The sequence below is a fragment of the Staurois parvus genome, unplaced genomic scaffold (genome assembly GCF_062004578.1).
Source record: "Staurois parvus isolate SC_StPar_1 unplaced genomic scaffold, SC_StPar_1.0 ptg000126l, whole genome shotgun sequence".
Classification (NCBI taxonomy): domain Eukaryota; kingdom Metazoa; phylum Chordata; class Amphibia; order Anura; family Ranidae; genus Staurois; species Staurois parvus.
The window spans coordinates 1,137,725-1,155,086 of record NW_028317922.1 but is presented as its reverse complement, the minus strand read 5'-3'; the positions used below and the strand labels follow the sequence as shown (position 1 = coordinate 1,155,086).

The window sequence follows — 17,362 nt, the reverse complement described above, 5'->3', positions numbered from 1 at the left end:
TCGCACCCCCCTTTTAGTGGTAGTCATTTGGAAGATTGCCCCCTACAATGGTGGTCAGCAGGCCACTCTTACAGACCGTTAAAAAGATCTTTGGTGTCCTGCCGTTGGCTCTTCAAATAGGCATTTGGTCCAGAACTATTCAGGCACCATCAGATTCAGCCACAATTCAAAGGACTCTTAACCTCTGGAGGAGCCCCCAGGGTTCCATGGAACACTGGTTGAGAATGGAAGGTCTTGGAACCGAAGAAGTGGTTTTGTCGTGGCGGAGTATAATGAGGGTGGAGGAGGAGAGAGTAGTCTGAATTGGGTCGTGTAGTGCCACCACAGGCCATGGTGCAGTATAATGAGGGTGGGGGAGGGGAGAGTCATCTGAATTGGGCCGTGTGGCGCCCACACAGGCCGTGGCGGAGTATAATGAGGGTGGAGGAGGAGAGAGTAGTCTGAATTGGGTCGTGTAGTGCCACCACAGGCCGTGGTGCAGTATAATAAGGATGGGGGAGGGGAGAGTAGTTTGAATTGGTTTGTGTAGCGCCCTCACAAGCCATGGCGGAGTATAATGAGGATGGGGAGGGGAGAGTAGTTTGAATTGGGTTGTGTAGCACCCCCACAAGCCGTGGCGGAGTATAATGAGGGTGGGGGAGGGGAGAGTGGGCGTGGTGCAGTATAATGATGGTGGGGAAGGGAGAGTAGCCTGAATTGGGTTCTGTAGCGCCCCCACAAGCCGTGGCGGAGTATAATGAGGGAGGGGAGAGTAGTCTGAATCGGGTCGTGTGGCACCCCCTCGGGCTGTGGCGGAGTATAATGAGGGTGGGGGAGGGGAGAGTAGTCTGAATCGGGTCGTGTGGCGCCCACACAAGCCGTGGCGGAGTGTAATGATGGTGTGGGAGGGGAGAGTAGTGGTGTAGCGCCCCCACATGCCGTGGCGGAGTGTAATGATGGTGTGGGAGGGGAGAGTAGTCTGAATCGGGTCATGTAGCGCCCCCACATGCCGTGATGAATAATGAGGGTGGGGGAGGGGAAGGTAGTCTGAATCGGGTCGTGCAGCACCCTCACATGCTGTGGTGAAGTAAAAGTTTGGTGAGGGAAGGGAGAGTAGTCTGAATCGGGTTCTGGTAGCGCCCACACGCACGCATTTCTTCACTCTTCAGTGGGGCGCCTCCATCTCACACCGCAGACTTGCTCTGCCAGGCAGCCAATCACCTCCACCACCCTCCAAGGTCCCACATGACAACATCTCTTCTTTTTCTTCTCTTTTCGTTTGTTGCTCTTCTCATGTCATGTGGTCTTGGTGGACTCACCAGTGATTGGTTCTGGACACCAATTGGTTCTGGACTCACCAGTGATTGGTTCTGGCCTCACACCCCCCCAAGGTGTGCACATAGCCTTGGTAGTAAGCCGTCCCTCAGCTGATTACCATGGTGTGTCCTGTTCTATATAAACCCTTCCAGGATCTGTGAGGGTCACATCATGGAGAGCCCGTCCATTTCATTCCCTTTATTCCTAGACGTGTCTGCTGTGATGTATGTGTGGATGTATTATTATGAATAATGTATACCTCTTACACCGAATACCGTACTCATACATTACACACAACCGCTCAGCCCCCATCCCCAGATCACACACCAACATACCCACAATCCTCTGCAACATTTATGCAAATGAGAGGGGCGGGGACTTTGCAACCTACCACTCAGAAAACGGGGGCGTGGCATCAGAGCATGGGGGCGGGGCGACAAAGCTTTGGGGCGGCATCTCTATGTCCTCCCATTGAACTTTTTAGAGGGGGTGGCTTTCACCTCCATAAATGTGGGGGCGTGGTACCTCTCTAAATGAGAGTGGGGAAAAGACCGAAACTCCGCCTGGGGGGAGGAGTATGGTGTAGAACTCTTTGAGGGGGCAGAGAAGAGGCGGGATCAGAATCCTCATCTGCCGTGATGGAAGGGGCGGGTCTCCACCTAGGGGGAGGAGAACAGGAGGCAAATCATAGAGAAAGAGGCGGCGCTCTGTGGGCTGAGGACACCTGAAGTGACAGGCTGCCCTCTTTTCTACTTCCGGGTCACCTCTGTTTCCATGGCAACGCCCTGGGATTACAGGGGAAGGAGACATGGACATAGTGGATGGCTCCTCCCACTCTTACAATACTAGATATCTAATAGAGAGATGGTGTCACTGAAATTTGGTTTGGTGTGTTAATGGAATTCTATTCTTTACATGAATCTGAAGAAGAGAAAAAACCTGTTGCCAAGAAAGCTCCTGCCAAAATGCCTCAAGGGAAGAAACCTGGAAAGGAGGAGTCTGAAGAGGAGGGTAAGCTGCCTGCTGTCTTATGAATTGTTGGCACAAATGATGAACAATTTTGGGACTTAATACTGATCTTTGATGACTGATGTTTGCTGATGTGCCATAAATGTGATAACTTTGTTTTTAACATGCAATGGAGATCTCTTTTTACTGGAACTTTTATTTTTTTTTTACTTGTGTAATGAAAGAAAACCTTTTGTCAGATTTTTTTTTTTTTTTTGCCGTCTGTGTCCCCGTTGTAGAGATTCAACATTTTGTTGCCACCAAAACATGAATGCAGGAGACCTTTTTCTAATGGGGGCACGTTTTCCTGTGACAACTGTCTGAGAGGATATCCTTCACATTGGAAAGATATCTCCTCTTCATGTTGAGGCAACATTGAAGGAAGTGAAGGGAATTCTCTGACACAGATGGTCAATAAATGGAACCCTCTCCTCTTCTATCCAACATATTTAAAAAGGGAAAAAAAAGCCTTTTTGCTCTACTTAACTGCATTGCCATATTTAACCACTTCAAGTCTGGACACTTTTACCCCCTTCCTGGTCCAGGCCAATCTTCAGCTTTCAGTGCTATCACACTTTGAATGACAATTGCGCGGTCATGCAACACTGTACCCATATGAATTTTTTAGACAGATAAAGCTTTATTTTGGTGGTATTTATTCACCACTGGGATTTTTATTTTTTTTGCTATGTAAATGAAAGTCCAAAAATTTTGAAAAAAGTGTTTTTCTTATAAAATTTTGCAAATATATATTTCATCATAAATCTTGGCCAAAATGTATTCCGTTATCTTTCTAGTAAAAAAAAAATCCCAAATTAGTTTATAACCAAAATTATAATTTTTAAACATTTTTTTTAACTATTTTATTTTTTTATATTTGTTTTTTTACATACTGTCACTCTAGGAGTGGAGTGTCACCATGGTGACACTACATTTTTTTTTTTTATTTTTTTTATACTTTACCAGGAAATTGAGCATTTGTTTTCATTAGTTTTTTGCTGAAAAATATTTAAAAAAAAAAAAGTTCATACATTAAAATTTTTTTTGTACCTTAAAATATTTTCAGGGTTTCATGTGCATTTTTATGTACAAATGTGCGCAAAATGTTAAAAAAATTGGCTCTGGAAGTGATGTGTTTAGGAAACGTTATTCGGGGCGCTGGATGTATGCTGGACTCTTGGTTTTCTGGCACCTATAGACCTTTGTCGTGTACTATGCATATCCAGATGCAGAGATTATCGAAAATGTCAGGAAATCCATATTGGCTGTGTGCATTCCAGTTGAGAAAATTTGAGAATTCTCACCTAGCAATATAATGGCCCTTCTGGGGTACAAGTGTCAAGAAAATTTCAGTTGAGTTTTCTCTTGTCAGTAGTATTAAGTCTGCAAGTGTCAATTTCCTTTAGGTTTTCCAAAACATATGCGGTCAAACCTAAACTTTCAGTTTGTATGCAGTCAGGAAGGCTCTTGCGTGTCTTAGTTGAAGGTAAATCTAAAGGAAATTGAATAGGAAAGTTGTGTAATGTATGGCCAGCTTTAGCCTCTGTTCTGCAGTTGCCATGGTGCTGCGCGTGTGATTGGTTAGAACACCAACCATTAAATGGCTTGACAGTTTAGTTGAAAGATGCAGGCAACTGTGACAGTTGTTCTCATGGGATGCTCTGAATGTCATTTATGTGAAACTGTTAAATCGGTGTGTGTATATCTCTGCTTTAAGTTGTGTTCGTATAGTAGCATAATAGCGTTCCCTTGGGTCTCTGGGACAGATAATGAAGCTGAAATTCCTGCTTTACATGCTAATTCTATTCAATGTTGGCCATCATTTCAAAGTTCATGCCATATTTGCTAATGTGTATTTGGTATTTCTGGTTAAAATCTTTTTTTCTTTTTTTTACTCCTTTTGTTAGATTTGTCAGTATTTGTTGCAAATCTGAATTCTGCAAAAGATTATGATGAACTTAAAAATGCTCTGAGGGAGTTTTTTCTGTAAGAAGAACTTGCCAGTGCAGGATGTTCAGATTGGAGCCTCCAAGTAAGTATTTCTTAAGATAACATGCTGAATAGGCGCCCTGTGCTGCAGCTCCTTCACTTGCTCTGCAACTGCATGCTTCTGCTGGGTCACACCTATGCAGTTTGCGTTTCTGCAGTGCTTTTTGCGGTGTGTTTTTGTACATACGGTTTTTTTCTAGTTGCTAGGAAGATTAAACCAAAAAAATGCATTAAAAAAAATGCACTACATGCTTTTCCGCATTGTCTCCATTGAAGACTATAGAACCGAAAACTCAACTTTGTGTTAAAAAAAAAAGTCCCTGACCCTTTCCAAAAATATATATACCTGTGCTTAAATCCCAATAGCTTGTACATGCATTTATCCATCAGGTGCTAAAAGGGATGTAACCACATATTAATATTAATTACACCCCTTTAGCACCTGATGGATAAATGCATGTACTAGCTATTGGGATTTCAGCACAGGTAGATCTTGTTTGTTGTATTGTTGGGTCAGTAGCCAGACCTGAACCGTGTAGCTCCCCCCATTGTGTCTTTTCCCCTATGCTAGCATTGTGTCCACAGTAGCATTTGCGTCGGCAGAGCAGAGTAGGACTGGCCATAGAGGGATTACTTTGACACAGTTGGCCAGCTTAAGCATGTATTGCAATATGTGTGAACTAAATATCCCTATTTATTGCATAGTCTGCTGGAAAGGGTATATACCAGTGTGCAGAGGGTCCTCAGAATTTCTAGTGTTAATATGTGGTTACACCCCTTTAGCACCTGATAGATAAATGCATGCACTAGCGGTTGGGATTTGAGCACAGGGATCTCTTGTTTGTTTGTTGTGCTGCAGCTCCTTCACTTTTCCATCTCTACTGCAGGAGGTTTGGCTATGTGGAGTTTGCTACTGCGGAGGAAGTGGAAAAAGCCCTGAAATTAAATGGAAAGAAGGTTCTTTGTTTTGTGATGAAAGTAGAGAAGGCCAACACTCCTGCAGAGAAAACAAAAAATGCAGAGAACATAGGATAGGATCTGTTTGTACTCCCATATAGTACTTTTGTTTTTAAATTGATCCGTTGGCTAGTTTTTACATTTTCATAATATGATTATATATTAAATGTACACATCTAGCCTAATAGCAAGCAAGAATAGGTCCTGTGTATCTTTTGGATTCTAATTGACTTTAAGGCATGGATTGTGAAACTCTCTGTAAATTAAAGTCAATTACTGCTCACTCTTCGTTCCCTTTATAGTGATGCTGTTATTGGGGGGACCAAAAAGATGTTGGCAGCCTGGTTGTTATGCTGACACACTGTTTTTAATACTTAATCACCAGTTTTAATAAAGTGAGCAGATAAGGAAGGTTGGGGTTCAGTCAAGCCCATATTTGCATCCTTGTTTCAACAATAGCTTCAGTTCCCTCATAGGTAAAGTTTGCAGTACTAGAGGAAGACAATAGTAGCTTCGTCGTGGTGCATGTTCCAAAGTCGTAGAAATGTAGGCCTGATGTGTTCAGTTAGCCCTTCACAAAAGGTTTGTTCTGTGAGTTTAAATAAACGTTGCATTTCAGTCGTTTTCTAGAGCTATACCTGCATTATAGTTTGCAGTGAAAATCGTTGAATTTTCAAAGTGGGGCTGGTCTAAACTGAATCTAGCAGAACTCCAAGGTGGTGGTCCTGGAGCTGCTTATTTTTCCAGATGCACGAACTCTGTTTGTTAAGAACATCCCCTATAGCACAACTTCAGAGGAATTGCAAGAGATTTTTGAAAATGCCAAAGACATCCGTCTTCCAACTTCAAACGATGGTGCTAGTAAAGGGTAAGTAGATCCATGCTGTCTTTGACTGCCTGCAAAAGAATTTGCACATTTTAAAGTGTTAGTAAACCGCAGGAGAAAAGTGATCCCTGCAAGTTAATGTCATAATATGCACTGCATACTAGCACATTATGTAAAGCTTATCTTAAAACTAAGCCCTCCGGTGGGGCACTGTCACTGCTGCAGAGGCTTCTGTCTTCACCTGGTCTTCCTTTTCAGGTTCCGTCTGATAGGCCGGGCCATGATGGTGTCACTCATGCGTGTGGGAGTCCCGGGCTACGGCACAGTACTCCGAAGGATTGGCATGGGTATGCCGTTCAGGGCGCATGCGTCGGCTTTAAAAATGGATATCTTCTAAACAGTGCACGTTTAGGACATATCATTTCATCTACAGGTAAGGCTTATAAGCTTACCTGTAGGTAAAAGTTAAAAAAAAAAACAAGTTCACTACCACTTTAATGAGATTAAATGGATTTACTCGCGCTTTATTGCATTGAGTTGCCCATTTATTACTGCCAGCGTGTGGTAGCAGACTTTAGAATTGCACAAGAATTTAATACAGTGCACTACAAAATACATACAGTTGTGTTCAAAATAATAGCAGTCAGACATTGCTAACCTGATCAATCACTGTTTTTGGTTCAAAATCATCGCAGTGTGGAGTTCTATTAGTGAGGTCATTCATTCTTTGAAAAACAGGTGGCAATTATTGCCCTTATTTAAGGAAGGAAGGCAGCAAATGTTGTACATGCTGTTTACAGTGCATTTCTCTCTGAAATTCTGAGGAAAATGGGTTGTTCCAGACATTGTTCAGAAGAACAGCGTACCTTGATTAAAAAGTTGATTGGAGAGGGGAAAACATAAAGAAGTGCAGAAAATGATAGGCTGCTCAGCTAAAATGGTCGCAAATGCTTTAAAATGGCAACCTGAAAGACGTGGAAGAAAGCGAAAAACTACCATTCGAATGGATAGAAGAGTAGCCAAAATGGCAAGGACTCAGCCAACAATCAGCTCCAGGAAGATCAAAGAAGGTGTAAAGTTACCTGTGAGTACTGTTACAATTAGAAGACTCCTATGTGAAGCCAAGCTATCTGCAAAAAGCCCCCGCAAAGTCCCACTGTTGAAAAAAAGACGTGTGCTGAAGAGGTTACAATTTGCCAAAGAGCACATTGACTGGCCTAAAGAGAAATGGCGCAACATTTTGTGGACTGATGAAAGTAAGATTGTTCTTTTTGGGTCTAGTGGCCGGAGACCGTTTGTCAGACAACCCCCAAACACTGAATTCAAGCCACAGTACACTGTGAAGACAGTGAAGCATGGTTGTGCAAGCATCATGATATGGGGATGTTTCTCGTACTACGGTGTTGGGCCTATTTATCGCATACCAGGGATCATGGGTTAGTGCGAATACATCAGAATACTTGAGGAGGTCATGCTGCCTTATGCTGAAGAGGAAATGCCCTTGAAATGGGTGTTCCAACAAGACAACGACCCCAAACACACCAGTAAACGTGCAACATCTTGGTTCCAGACCAACAAGATTGACGTTATGGAGTGGCCAGCCCAATCCTCGGATCTTAATCCAATAGAAAACTTGTGGGGTGACATCAAAAATGCAGTTTCTGAGGCAAAACCAAGAAATAGAGAAGAACTGTGGAATGTAGTCCAATCATCCTGGGCTGGAATACCTGTTCACAGGTGCCAGAAGTTGGTTGACTCCATACAACACAGATGTACAGCAGTTCTCAGAAACAGTGCTTATACAACTAAATATTCATTAAGTGATTCAAAGGAAAGCAAAATCTTCAAACATTTTTCAGTTTATATAGTGAATGTTTGAGCTTGTAAAGAAGAATACAAACACTGCTATTTTTTTGAACCGTCTAATATTCACTTTTCTTCAATTTTTTTTAAGCGGAACAACAAAAATTTGATATATTTTTCTTCATGTTTTGATTTGATTTTGAATGTGTAGTGTTCCCAATGCATTTGTGTGTATGGAAATAAAAGCTATTAGAAGGATGTTGAGCTTTATTCACTTTTTTCAACACACTGCTATTATTTTGAACACAACTGTATATGTGTAGTAAAATGATCTTTGAATTCTGTTTCTTGAATATATTTAGCTGTGGCATGGTTCTCTATACATGTATATCATGTTAATATGTGAGAATATCTTCATTCCTTTAGAGGCAGTCTCCAGGCTTTCTTTTGATTATACAGTTTAATGTTACTAGTGCTTATAAAGCGCTTACATTTTCTACTGACTGCAATATTCCATTATTTGGCCTGCTTGGACTACAGGCTAGCAAGGACTTTTTGGGACTGTTGGTAATGCCAATGCATCTAGAGACCTACGCCAGCTTTTTTTAAATATATTGGAGAACAATCGGGGTTCTGGTCATACCCTATCTGTCTTTCTGAAATTCTATTGTGTACAGTAAAGGTCATAGAAGAAACTGGTCTCCTGTGCATAAGATGGATTTACAGTGGGGCAAAAAAGTATTTAGCCACCAAGTGTGCAAGTTCTCCCACTTAAAAAGATGAGAGAGGCCTGTAATTGACATCATAGGTATACCTCAACTATGAGAGACAAAGTGAGAAAAAAAAATCCAGACAATCACATTGGCTGATTTGGAAAGAATTTATTTGCAAATTATGGTGGAAAATAAGTATTTGGTCAATATCAAAAGTTCATCTCAATACTTTGTTATATATCCTTTGTTGGCAATGACAGAGGTCAGTCGTTTCCTGTAAGTCTTCACAAGGTTGGCACACACTGTTGCTGGTATGTTGGCCCATTCCTCCATGCAGATCTCCTCTAGAGCAGTGATGTTTTGGGGCTGTCGCTGGGCAACACGGACTTTCAACTCCCTCCAAAGGTTTTCTAGGGGGTTGAGATCTGCAGACTGGCTAGGCCACTCCAGGACCTTGAAATGTTTCTTACGAAGCCACTCCTTCATTGCCCGGGCGGTATGTTTGGGATCATTGTCATGTTGGAAGACTCAGCCACGTTTCATCTTCAATGCCCTTGCTGATGGAAGGAGGTTTGCACTCAAAATCTCACGATACATGGCCCCATTCATTCTGTCCTGTACATGGATCAGTCGTCCTGGTCCCTTTGCGGAGAGACAGCCCCAAAGCATGATGTTGCCACCCCCATGCTTCACAGTAGGTATGGTGTTCTTTGGATGCAACTCGGCATTCTCTCTCCTCCAAACACGAGGAGTTGTGTTTCTACTAAACAGTTCTATTTTGGTTTCATCTGACCATATGACATTCTCCCAATCCGCTTCTGGATCATCCAAATACTCTCTAGCAAACTTCAGACGGGCCCGGACATGTACTGTCTTAAGCAGCGAAACACGTCTGGCACTGCAGGATCTGAGTCCCTGACAATGTAGTGTGTTACTGATGGTAGCCTTTGTTACGTTGGTCCCAGCTCTCTGCAGGTCATTCACTAGGTCCCCCCGTGTGGTCCTGGGATTTTTGCTCACCGTTCTTGTGATCATTTTGACCCCACGGGGTGAGATCTTGCGTGGAGCCCCAGATCGAGGGAGATTATCAGTGGTCTTGTATGTCTTCCATTTTCTAATTATTGCTCCCACAGTTGATTTGTTCACACCAAGCTGCTTGCCTATTGCAGATTCAGTCTTCCCTGCCTGGTGCAGGTCTACAATTTTGTTTCTGGTGTCCTTCGACAGCTCTTTGGTCTTCACCATAGTGGAGTTTGGAGTGTGACTGTTTGAACTTGTTATCAGTATAAAAGACACCTGTCCACAACCTCAAACAGGTGCCATTGATACAGGTAATGAGTGCAGGACAGAGGAGCCTCTTAAAGAAGAAGGTACAGGTCTGTGTGAGCCAGAAATCTTGTTTGTAGGTGACCAAATACTTATTTTCCACCATAATTTGCAAATAAATTCTTTCCAAATCAGCCAATGTGATTGTCTGGATTTTGTTTTACTCATTTTGTCTCTCATAGTTGAGGTCTACCTATGATGCCAATTACAGGCCTCTCTCATCTTTTTAAGTGGGAGAACTTGCTCAATTGGTGGCTGACTACTTTTTTGCCCCACTGCATATATAAGCAGGTGAGAATAATGTAGCTGTAATGAAGAGGCTGGTATCACAGGTCTGCCTAAATGGTTCGGTTTTACAATTTTAACCATGCCAAAGGGTATTTCATCGACCTTTCTTTGTAGACAACTTGTCTACAATCCTACTTGGCCTCAGTTAACCACTTGGTGCCCACCCATAATGTACTGCAGACAGGCAGCCACTGTAGGCAAAGCAACATAACCGTACATCGCTGCCTACTTCTGAGTTTTGGGCATGTGCATGGCATCCCCTGGCCAGCACCCTCTGTGATTTTACACAGCGGGAGCCTGTGAGCAAATCCCAGCTGGGACCTGCTGATCACCAGTGTACAATCACAGCCCAGAACTGTGTTGACTATCAACAGAGGGATCTATCTGTTTCTCATCCAGGATGAGAAACTTGGAGATCTAGTAGTAAAAGAAGCACACGTTACACATAGTTGGGCACACCCCTTGATGGTAACCCCCCCCCCCTTCCATCCAGTGTCATTAGTACAGTGACAGTGTATAATATCACTGTATTAATGTCAGTGGCAGTTGGTCAGTTCCCCCCAGTGTCAGTGTCAAGATTGTCACACTATTGCAATCCCCAAGTTGCTGATCACTGCCATTGGTACACAAATAAATACAAATGTTAGTGTGTACATGTAACCTAGGTTTGTTTAAAAGTTATAGCACCTACAATCTATCGATATACACTTTTCCATCAGACATATAGCACAATACATTTTGGCCAAAAGTTATCTTTTTTTTTTTACTATTTTCATTGGATATGCATATAATAGCAGAAAGGGAAAAAATAAACTTTTGGTCTTTTGATTTATATTGCAAAAAAAACCCAGTGGTGACTGAATGCCACTAAAAGATCTTTGTTTACAAAAAATTGTATATAAATTTCTCTTGGGCTCAGCGTTGTTGACCGTGCATTTACCAGTTACAGTAACGCGTCATTCAGTATAGCATCAAATGGCTTAGTCATGTAGGATGTAAAATCTTCCGGAGCTGAAGTTGTTAATGAGTCGAGTAGAGTGTAAGCTTGTTTTTTGTATTTGGCTGCAATGTGGTACACCACTATTCTCATGCATTAACCTGGGGATCAGCAACCCATAGATCGCGGCCAGGTGACTGGAAGATGGCAGTCTGGACTTGCTTACAGAGTGCAATGCAGAGGGGCTACTTGTGAAGTTGGAGCTGTAGTAGGGATCCAGAGCTGCATAAGCCAATGCCGCCTGTGTGCTGGCTTCTGTCCAATGTGAAGTGATACCAAATGCACTCCACCTCTTACCCTGGCCAGCTGTCTCCAGAGTGGTGTCAGCAGCAGGAAAGAGATCTTGAAGTCACTGTGAAGCAATATACTGGGCATAATAGTATAGGGTTGCTTTTGTACTGATGCACTGCGGTTTACCCACACTGGTGCAGTGGACCTGCAGCTTGCCTGTGGGTTTGCTGCACTTGGCCACATACTTTTATTCAATCCTACTTTATGAAAGCACACCAAAACTCCTGAATGCAGGATTTCAGAAAGCACACCAGACCTGCAAGATATAATAGAAGTTTATAGAAAAGTGCAGTTAACCCAGGAAAGTTACAGATGCTTTGCACCGCAGTGCATGTAAACCACAGCACATCAGTGTGAAAGCAGCCTTCTAGGGTGCCCAGAACGATCCATTTAAATTTGTAGTTGAAAACCTGCAGTTGGGGTGTGGTGTTTGTTTTGTTTTTTATCTTTTTTCCCCCTGCCCTAACTGCACCCCCTTTAGCGGCAATGGCAAGGGGTGTGCACATGTGGCAGCAGGAGTTAGAAGTGGTCATGGTTGGTGGGTGTAGCATCTGTCAAGCATGACCCATTCAAGTGAATGAGGCTGCTCTGCAATTGCCCTGCAACCTTGACCAGTACAGCAAATGGGGTTAAAGCAGGCAGCATTGTTGCTTCCTCACCCTGTTTTTAACCCTTTAGTCTAGGTTCACACCTAAGTGTTTTGCTTTGTGCAGAAATGCACAGCAGTCCATTTAACATGATTTCCTATGGGACATATTCCAGGGGTGTGGACATTTTTTGAAAAACCTACTCGTCCAAGGGACTAAATCGGTGTCCCAATCTACTTGTCCCTCATGACAATCTACTTGTCCAGATATTGAAAACAAATTGAACCAAAATAAAAAGGTTTTATGGTGACTTAAACATTTAATATTTCTAACATTGCGCTGTTTATGTGATGGGGGGCAAGTCTCTGATGGGGGTGCTGCTTATGATTGAGTGTGGCTTTGAACGAGTGTGAAGCAGTAAAAAACACAGCACTTTAGTTATGCCTTCTCTACTTTCACAGGTAACTGCATCTATCTCCTACCTCCGCTCTTAACCAGAAAAACGCATTGACTCCTGTTAAATTCTGAACAAATGGTGTATTTATATTTGTATATGTTGACCAGTCCTCACCTCCTAGGTGCACTCAGGTTTACGACTGTAGCCTGGTTCCTAAGAAACATCCCCCACTATTCATGTGATCCTTATCAGCTTCTAATTGGGGCGGAGTTGAATGCTCATTTGAGCATCTCCCTATAAATTTAGATCAGCTCATGGGGGGAGATCACTGATGGGGGTGCTGCTTCAGATTGAGTGTGGCTTTGAACGAGTGCGAAGCAGTTAAACACAGCAGTTGAACTAAAGCAGGAGAACTTAAGCAGCAGGAAGACACAACAACAGCATAAACTCTCCTGCACGCTGGACAGACTGCAAGCAAACACCCTGGGAAACCTCTCTTACATACCTGAGTCCCACTCTGTGTACCTTTTATACAATACACCCCCTCTTCTCCTTTCCATATTACTATCCTCTGTTCCCAAATCTCATTTCTTTACCCCTCTGCTCCACCCCAAAACTTGTACATCTCCCCCTCATTGCTATCATCTCCCTACTATTGCTCTCATCACCTCCCCAAAATGCCTCTTCCACTCCTCCTTCTCATTTTCCTCTCCTCCATTCCCAAAATCCATTCACTATATCCCTCTACCCCTCCCAAACAATTGTATATTGTGTCCTCACTGCTTCCTTCACCCCTCTACGGCACCCACCACCTCCTCCTATTACTCCACTCTCCCACTGACCCGAACACCTCCACTAGTAGTTTCTCACGCTCCTGCACATCCCGCTCCCATGCCACCTTTCTCACCCTTCTCCTCCTCATAACCGCGGGGGACATCTCCCCGAATCCTGGCCCTTCACCACCTCCCTCACCCACACAACACCCTCCCGCCTCCACGTCCCGCCGCAACCCTCGCAACTTAGTATCTGTCCCCCTGCTCCCTAAAATCTCCCCCCCGTTTTCATGTGCACTCCTGAACGCCCGATCGGTGTGCAACAAGCTTACCGCCATCCACGACCTCTTTGCTTCCCGCTCCCTCATCCTCCTAGTGATCACGGAAACCTGGATCCAGGCCACTGACTCCTCCCCTGCTGCACTCTCCTACGGAGGTCTCACCTGGACCCACTCACCCGGACCTAACGGTCGTAAAGGTGGTGGGGTTGGTCTGCTCCTGTCACCGCAGAGCACCTTCCGAGTCCTCCCAAACCCCCCTCCCTCCCACTCCGATGGGATCAGTCCATGTAAAGGGGGCACTCCGATGGGATCAGTCCATGTAAAGGGGGCACTCCGATGGGATCAGTCCATGTAAAGGGGGCACTCCGATGGGATCAGTGCATGTAAAGGGGGCACTCCGATGGGAACAGTCCATGTAAAGGAGCACTCCGATAGGATCAGTGCATGTAAAGGGGCACTCCGATGGGATCAGTGCATGTAAAGGGGCACTCCGATGGGATCAGTCCATGTAAAGGGGCACTCCGATGGGATCAGTGCATGTAAGGGGCACTCCGATGGTATCAGTGCATTTAAGGGGGCACTCCGATGAGAACAGTCTATGTAAAGGGGGCAGTCCGATGGGAAAAGTCCATGTAAGGGGGCACTCCGATGAGATCAGTCCATGCAGAGGAGCAAACCGATGTTAACAATGCATGTAAGGGGGCACTCCGATGGGAACAGTCCATGTAATGGGGCACTCCGATGGGAACACTGCATGTAAGGGGGCACTCTGATGGGATCAGTGCATGTAAGGGGCAATCCGATGGAATCAGTCCATGTAAGGGGGCACTCCGATGGTATCAGTGCATTTAAGGGGGCACTCCGATGGGAACAGTCCATGTAAGGGGGCACTCCGATGGGATCAGTGCATGTAAGGGGGCACTCCGATGGGATCAGTGCATGTAAGGGGGCACTCCAATGGGATCAGTGCATGTAAGGGGGCACTCTGATGGGAACAGTCCATGTAAAGGGGGACTCTGATGGGATCAGTCCATGTAAGGGGGCACTCCGATGGGATCAGTGCATGTAAGGGGGCACTCTGATGGGAACAGTCCATGTAAAGGGGGCACTCCGATGGGATCAGTGCATGTAAGGGGGCACTCCGATTGGAACAGTCTATGTAAAGGGGCACTCCGATGGGATCAGTCCAATTAAGGAGACACTCCGATGGGATCAGTGCATTTAAGGGGGCACTCCGATGGGAACAGTCCATGTAAAGGGGGCACTCCGATGGGAACAGTTCATGTAAGGGGGCACTCCGATGGGAACAGTCCATGCAGAGGAGCAAACCGATGGGAACAGTCCATGTAAGGGGGCACTCCGATGGGAACAGTCAATTTAAGGGGGCACTCCGATGGGATCAGTCCATGTAAGGGGGCACTCCGATGGGATCAGTGCATGTAAGGGGGCACTCCGATGGGATCAGTCCATGTAAGGGGGCACTCCGATGAGAACAGTCCATGTAAGGGGGCACTCCGATGGGAACAGTCCATGTAAGGGGGCACTCCGATGGGATCAGTGCATGTAAGGGGGCACTCCGATGGGATCAGTCCATGTAATGGGGCACTCCGATGGGAACAGTCAATGTAAAGGGGGCACTCCGATGGGATCAGTGCATGTAAGGGGGCACTCCGATGGGATCTGTCCATGTAAAGGGGCACTCCGATGGGATCAGTGCATGTAAGGTGGCACTCCGATGGGAACAGTCCATGTAAGGGGGCACTCCGATGAGATCAGTCCATGCAGAGGAGCAAACCGATGGGAACAATGCATGTAAGGGGGCACTCCGATGGGAACAGTCCATGTAAGGGGGCACTCCGATGGGATCAGTGCATGTAAGGGGGCACTCCGATGGGATCAGTGCATGTAAGGGGGCACTCCGATGGGATCAGTGCATGTAAGGGGGCACTCCAATGGGATCAGTGCATGTAAGGGGGCACTCTGATGGGAACAGTCCATGTAAAGGGGGACTCTGATGGGATCAGTCCATGTAAGGGGGCACTCCGATGGGATCAGTGCATGTAAGGGGGCACTCTGATGGGAACAGTCCATGTAAAGGGGGCACTCCGATGGGATCAGTGCATGTAAGGGGGCACTCCGATTGGAACAGTCTATGTAAAGGGGCACTCCGATGGGATCAGTCCAATTAAGGAGACACTCCGATGGGATCAGTGCATTTAAGGGGGCACTCCGATGGGAACAGTCCATGTAAAGGGGGCACTCCGATGGGAACAGTTCATGTAAGGGGGCACTCCGATGAGAACAGTCCATGCAGAGGAGCAAACCGATGGGAACAGTCCATGTAAGGGGGCACTCCGATGGGAACAGTCAATTTAAGGGGGCACTCCGATGGGATCAGTCCATGTAAGGGGGCACTCCGATGGGATCAGTGCATGTAAGGGGGCACTCCGATGGGATCAGTCCATGTAAGGGGGCACTCCGATGAGAACAGTCCATGTAAGGGGGCACTCCGATGGGAACAGTCCATGTAAGGGGGCACTCCGATGGGATCAGTGCATGTAAGGGGGCACTCCGATGGGATCAGTCCATGTAATGGGGCACTCCGATGGGAACAGTCAATGTAAAGGGGGCACTCCGATGGGATCAGTGCATGTAAGGGGGCACTCCGATGGGATCTGTCCATGTAAAGGGGCACTCCGATGGGATCAGTGCATGTAAGGTGGCACTCCGATGGGAACAGTCCATGTAAGGGGGCACTCCGATGAGATCAGTCCATGCAGAGGAGCAAACCGATGGGAACAATGCATGTAAGGGGGCACTCCGATGGGAACAGTCCATGTAAGGGGGCACTCCGATGGGATCAGTGCATGTAAGGGGGCACTCTGATGGGATCAGTGCATGTAAAGGGGCACTCCGATGGGTACTGTCCATGTAAGGGGGCACTCTGATGGGATCAGTGCATGTAAGGGGGCACTCTGATGGGATCAGTGCATGTAAGGTGGCACTCTGATGGGATCAGTGCATGTAAGGTGGCACTCCGATGGGAACAGTCCATGTACGGGGGCTCTCCGATGGGATCAGTCCATGTAAGGGGGCACTCCGATGAGATCAATCCATGCAGAGGAGCAAACCGATGGGAACAATGCATGTAAGGGGGCACTCCGATGGGAACAGTCCATGTAAGGGGGCACTCTGATGGGATCAGTGCATGTAAGGGGGCCCTCCGATGGGATCAGTCTATGTAAGGGGACACTCCGATGGTATCAGTGCATTTAAGGGGGCACTCCGATGGGAACAGTCCATGTAAGGGGACACTCTGATGGGAACAGTCCATGTAAGGGGGCACTCTGATGGGATCAGTCCATGTAAAGGTGCACTCCGATGGGATCAGTGCATGTAAGGGGGCACTCCGATGGGATCAGTGCATGTAAGGGGGCACTCCGATGGGATCAGTCCATGTAATGGGGCACTCCGATGGGAACAGTCAATGTAAAGGGGACACTCCGATGAGATCAGTGCATCTAAGGGGGCACTCCGATGGGAACTGTCCATGTAAAGGGGCACTCCGATGGGATCAGTGCATGTACGGGGGCACTCCGATGGGATCAGTGCATGTAAGGGGGCACTCTGATGGGATCAGTGCCTGTAAAGGAGTACTCCGATGGGATCAGTGCATGTAAGGGGGCACTCTGATGGGAACAGTCCATGTAAAGGGGGCACTCCGATGGGAACAGTCCATGTAAAGGGGGCACTCCGATGGGAAAAGTCCATGTAAGGGGGCACTCCGATGAGATCAGTCCATGCAGAGGAGCAAACCGATGGGAACAATG

At 45.9% G+C, this 17,362-nt stretch overlaps 1 long non-coding RNA gene and 1 other non-coding gene across 2 annotated transcripts in view; both read left to right on the top strand.

Moving 5' to 3' along the window:
• Positions 1–12,853, top strand: part of LOC149466510 (uncharacterized) — a 78,238-nt gene extending 65,385 nt beyond the window's left edge. The window contains exon 3 of the long non-coding RNA XR_016312043.1: positions 12,543–12,853. This is a non-coding gene — a long non-coding RNA (uncharacterized LOC149466510). The remainder of the gene's footprint in view (positions 1–12,542) is intronic.
• Positions 2,337–2,402, top strand: LOC149466511 (small nucleolar RNA SNORD82). The gene has a single exon (XR_016312055.1). It is a non-coding gene; the product is annotated as a small nucleolar RNA SNORD82 (small nucleolar RNA).
• Positions 12,854–17,362: the final 4,509 nt, after the last annotated feature.